This window comes from Strix uralensis, chromosome 1, assembly GCF_047716275.1.
Source record: "Strix uralensis isolate ZFMK-TIS-50842 chromosome 1, bStrUra1, whole genome shotgun sequence".
In the NCBI taxonomy this organism is placed as follows: domain Eukaryota; kingdom Metazoa; phylum Chordata; class Aves; order Strigiformes; family Strigidae; genus Strix; species Strix uralensis.
Genome location: NC_133972.1, coordinates 161,198,993 through 161,204,992, shown reverse-complemented (window position 1 = coordinate 161,204,992; position 6,000 = coordinate 161,198,993).

Below are 6,000 nucleotides of genomic sequence, written 5' to 3'. Positions count from 1 at the left end.
AATCTGTTTTCTCCTTGTATCCTTAAGTTACTGAAAAGTCTTGACCCCCAAGTGAAAAGGCAAGATATTTTCCTTTATCCTGTAACATATCCAGATGGCTGGAATCTAGACTGACTTCTTCTGCTGGAGTATAACAGCCAGGGATTTACACACCACCAAGTAGACTGTTGTTCTGACTCCAAGCTTGCCTATATGATTTTGCAAGATCTACAATAATGGGAGCAATGCATTTCTGTTGGGATAACTTTGTCAGCATACAGAAGAGCCTTTCCTATGGTCTGTACTCTGCGTCTTATTCACTGCTTTGCTGTCTCATTCTAGAAGGCTCCCAATCAGTGCCTTTTTTGCAGCTTTTCTATAAGGAGCTCTGAGAGCCATGATGACTTATATCCAAAAAAGTATTCAACATTAGCAGATTTTATTTTCTGGCTGGAAATTGAAGTACTGTCAATACAAGCTTTATACATCTGTGTCGATTATTGTGAAGATTTTCACACAAATAGAACATGCATGCTAATTCCTGCATGCAGACCCCTGAAGAATCAAAAGAAAAATTTCAGAACATAAATTATTCACTCCTATGTACCAACTGAAAGGGAGGATGCGTTACAGAGGAGGGACCAAGATCAATCACACAGCTGGTAAAAAATGGTTATTTTACCCTTATGCTAACTATTCCACACTTATTGGTACAAAAATGTTGCTACACAGTATTCCCTCCCTCACTTGAACATTTACAAAACGTTTTGTTATATAGACTGCAATTTTCAAACAGGTCTGAGAGGCACAGGTCCTCCTCCCTTTCATGTGTGAACAATATTTCACTAGTGCCATCCTTCACAAGAAAATAATGAAAGTAAATGTGGAAAGCAATGAAAGTCATTGTGAATTTTATTCAACTGAATCTTCATCAAGCATCAGTCTTTCTTCAGGATTGTTTGCACAGTAGGTTTGAACCAAGTGTTGATTGATTTATCTGCTCTTCACTTTGCAAGCTGGATGATGTTAATACTAGTGGAATGTATCATGTGCTACAGTGATGTCTGTATATCATTTGCCTGTATATCATTTGACAATTTACTTCTCCTAGTGACTTACTCTGCATTTCAAATATTACAAATGAATTTAAGTAAAACCATGTATATGTCCCCTGTATGTTCCAGAATTTATCAGATACAAGATTAAAACATTGACTTATTCCCTACTAGTAAAATATTAGGAGCCTTAAAGAATAATAGTGAGCCCTCAGTTGGAAAACAAATTGGGAGATTGTCAGGTTTATGGCAAGGGCAGACACTGATTCAAGGGAACAAAAACTTTGCAGTAGAGATATAAGGGTACAGAAACTGGTGTCTCCTTCCTTCTCTGGCACCCTGGCATTGTCTGCATCCTAATGCCTGACCGTTTCCTAATTCCTGAGTACATTTTGGAACAAAATGATCTCCACTGCCCAAACCTGGCAATGGGCCCTACCTGGAGGGCTTCAGAAAGGGTGCAACAGCCAGGACAGCTTTGCCTGGGGCCAGCGGCTGGGGGAGTCCTGGAAGCCCAGATAAACTGATAGGTGCCTCAATGCCCACATCACTCTCTTCCCTGCTTTCTGCCACCCACTTCTGCATGCTCAGGCCATTTGCATTCACCCACTGCTGGCTGGGACTCTGCTGCCAAGTTACTTTGTTTTGCAGATGGAGGTGCTGGAGCTGGGATAGGGAAAGCTGGGAGAGAACATGCTGACCATGGCCAGGACAACATCAGTGATGGCACCTGGACACTTCCTTCACTCCAGGGTGTGAAGCAGTTCTCAGTCATCCCAACTGCTAACAATCAGATGTGATGGAGCATCTCAGAGAACACAGAACAAAAATTCCTACTTTATAATGACACAGTCATGGAGAGCTTCATTCTCTCAAGAGCAAATTCCTTCTGTCATGTGTGGGGTACTGAGAGGATCTCAGAAAATACCTGAAATCCCATGAAGCGGCAATTTCTCCAGAGACAGGCAGACCTTTATATACCTGGACGTCTGCGCTTCAGCTCCCCACCCTGCTCCTGTGTGCTGACTCTATCAAGAGTCCAGGCACAAGGTGCCAAGAGGGCTGTGTCAGCCTCGTAGAGGGAAGCACCATCTGAGGATGAGGAAGGTCTTTCCTACAGCACTTCCATGGCCTGAAAGGAACAGAGTGGGACACTCTACAGGAAGGGGAGCCCATTCCTTTATTTGCACAGTTCTGCAAACAACTGTCACCACCATCAGCATTTATGAAGCTGCCCAAATAGTCAGGTAAATAACGTACCAGAAACAGAACAAGGGAAGCTAATACTTTTTTTTTTTTTTTTTATTTATGTAATGGCAGCAAGGCTGTTTTCATCGAAGCTGTGAGCCAGAGTGATTAAAAGTTCATTGGTGACTGAGTATACCATGCAATATGATGTGGGGGCTTTTCCACAGAGTTTCCACATAAATCTTGGAGCTGGAACAGGCGCACAGGGTGGGGTGCGAGCTAACCTTGGCGGCACACGTCAGCCCCACAGGAGCCGGAGCGAGCTCCCACCCCCGGGCTTCACAGGGCTTTTGTTGCTCACCAAGGGCCAAACCTCACTTTCCTTACAGTCAGTGGGAGTTTTGCCATTGCCTTTCTTGAAACAAGACTTGACACGAGCAAGCGGAGCAAACAATGCAAAAACAGGAGCCAAGCCCCAGGCTGTGGAGCCCATGGCAAGTTTCCATGACTTTAACTGGCACCCAGTGTTGGTCTCCTGAAAGAATAACTTTCACTGTACCTGTTCTTCATATGCAAAGCACAGCTTGTATACTTGCAAACATATATATCAGAAAATATAATATATAGATATAGATGTATACACATTCCTTTTGTCTCTTTGTGGGAAGATAAAATCTGTGAGCTAGCATTGCTGACAGTGCCTTCAGATTTTCTGAAATCTAACGCCTATCCCAAATGTCAAATCTTTATTATCGTTGTCTGTTTTAAGTGGAGCATATCATTTCCCAACTGGTTTGCCTTCTTCAAAGAGCCTGTGTTTGAAAATACAAAAAAAAAAAAAAAAAAAAAGCAGAAACAAAAGAACGGAAATAAGATAAAAGAGAGGAAAAATACAGAAATAGTGGTTGTTGCCAAGTGTTCCCCAAATCTCAGATGTCACAAATTTTTAAGGTCTTAGAACAGCTATAAACCTCAAGATTTATATAAAATGTACTAAACATATTCTGTAAAATAGGAAGAGCAGGAAAACTGTTCTGCAAGTCATAACTGCTAATCTATTTTCTAAAATATTTAATGTACTCAGTTCACACAATGTGTATAGTATACATATACATATGCATTATTAAAGAGTAAAGCTAAATTGCAGTGTAATTAAGACCTCATGGTTCAATTTTAGATCAACATGAGAAATGGAGTCACTGAGCACAGTACCATCACACTTTTAATAAAGTGAAAGGTGATAATATGACTTTGTGGAGAGGACAAAATTGCTGTAGAGTTATTCTTTTATAATGGATTTCTTATATTTTAATGAAAACTAGAAGAGATATCTACAGGAAATTAATGTACACTTGGGTTAGGGATTCAAATTGAGGTTAGGGAAAAATCCACCTACATCTAACAGTTTGTCATCATCTTTTGAGCAGTGCCTGAGCCTGGCCTCCCTGTACATAAGCACCATCAAGTCTTGAAGCATGGCTCCAGTACAAGCCAATGTTACCTTTTGGAATACATACAGCTCCACGTGCTTGGGTGTATGTGGGTGCTAATGCAATGTTGGCAGTGTTGCTTCTAGGTGAGGGCCACGTCATCCAAAGGGCAGCACTGTGGATGTACGATAGGATGCTCCATTCTTCCAGCTGGCTCTTGCCAGTTGACAAGATCAGGGTAAGCCAGGCCACTCACAGAGGAGGGCAAGATTACACACTGCCGTAGGCAAATCTGCCTTGTAAACTCTTTGCATCTCAGTTGTTTCTGAAAGCATGGCTTTGTGGTTATGAATGTTATGGCGGCCTCCATCCACATAGGCTCTTTATATAATTCTGACAACATGTTGGCTTTGCTTCATAGCTTACCTTATTTACATGCATTTTTTTTTTTTAGCAAGCTGTATCATCTCATTTTTTGCTAGAGCATTTATTATAATCTGAAGTCAGGTCAGAGAGCCTGCCAGACTTCTTTGCAGCAGAGCTGTATGCTTTGGACCTGAGGTCATGGAGCTATTTGCACTTCCAACAATTGGTTGCATCAAGCTGTGTTGCAACACTGTGAAACATGCCACATCAGGTTGTGTTTTTTTTTATTCTGCCCTCAATTTCTTTCTTCAGTTCTTCCCTACCTCTCCCAGAGAGCAGCAAGTCATTTGGCAAGATTTGAAATTAGTTTTTAATCTTTGGCTTTCATGGTTTATGAAGAAATCCTTCTTCTGCCTAGAGTCATTCACAGGAAGGTTATATATACTGTGATCTTGGGATTTGTCTCAGGACTCTTCAGATAACATTCAACCTTCATAGCTTTCCTGACCTTGCAAGTACAACCTTACAACAGGTAACAAAAGACTTGACCCACTTTTCTGAGCAGCACAATAGCAGATGTAACTCATGTGCCTTTGGATACCTTATTCCATCTTTAATTTAGCTCTAGTTATTGCCCCCTAGTCATTTAGTTAGTCTACTGAAAGTCTAGGCTAATTAAAGGAAGGGAAGATCCCCCATGCCCAGAATACTACCAGGAGCAGTGAGTGCCTCTTTGCTATTCTTCATGGTTTCCAGCAGTAGTGTTTAAGACAACTACTTATGGTGCATGACATTTCAAACTATGGGAAAGAGAAAGCAAATTCTCTAGGGCTGAATCATCATATCTGGAAACACAACTAATGTCCAATTTACACGAACTGCATTCATAAATCTCAATTACACGCTGTATAAAGAGGGAGTCATTCAGTATATGCTGGTAGAAACATATAAATGAAGCAAGGAGGGGTTCCAAATGGAAAGCTGCAACCTAGAGGAAAAGAAATAGCACGTTGTTTCTGACTAGCTTCATTTTTTGTAACAGAAGTGAACACAAGACCTTTATCTGAGAGGACTATCTTAGAGAGTACATTGCCAGAGGGGTCGGCTGATCACACAGACTTTACCCACACAAGAGTTCCCACTGAAGACAAATTTGGATCAGATGAAAATCATGTCTTGGTTGCACAAGGCACTGTACCTGCCAGGTGATTTTAAATGTATGTGTAACCAAAGGGGTGGTTTTGCTTTTGGAGCACTGAATACAAACCAGGAGAAGTCAGTTGCTGGGAAAAATAGGTGTCCTCTGCTGTTCCTTTCTTTTTACAGGAAAATGTAATCACTAATCCTGCCCTCTTACGTGAAAACTTAATAAATGAATCCATCTTTTTTTTTTTTCCTTTTCTTTTGCATAAAACCATAAATCCCATATATCCCATTTTTCTGTACTGTAGAGTGCCATACTGGATATTACTAAACACAATGGAGCATTCATACAGATTGCCTAACACTTCCATGGGATCCATTCTTCCAGTAAGACCTCCCTGCACTCCCTGCCCAAGAAGGTGGCAATTTGCTACACAAAGAGCAAAGTCACCCTGAATGAGCATCCGTGTGTGTCATCCAGGAGAAAAAGTGTTTCCCATAATCCCTGATAGTCTCATTTTAACAAGGACCTATTTTTATAACACCTCTAAAAATCTTCAATACTGCCATCTAATTATGCTCAGAGATTAGGCCCTGATTCTGCAAGCTCAAACCCCATCACACACACTGAGCATTTAATTCTGTTGAGGTTCCTATCATAACCACATCTAACCAAGTATTCGGCTTTCCATTAAATCAGTGAGATGTTAAAAGCCCGAACAGGAGTTGGAAACCTGAATGCCTGTCTGGATCTGAGCCAAGTACCTTCCAGTATATAATTAAGTAACATGACTAACATCTGTCCTCAGCAGAAGGCAACAGCACATAGCACTTTTCTG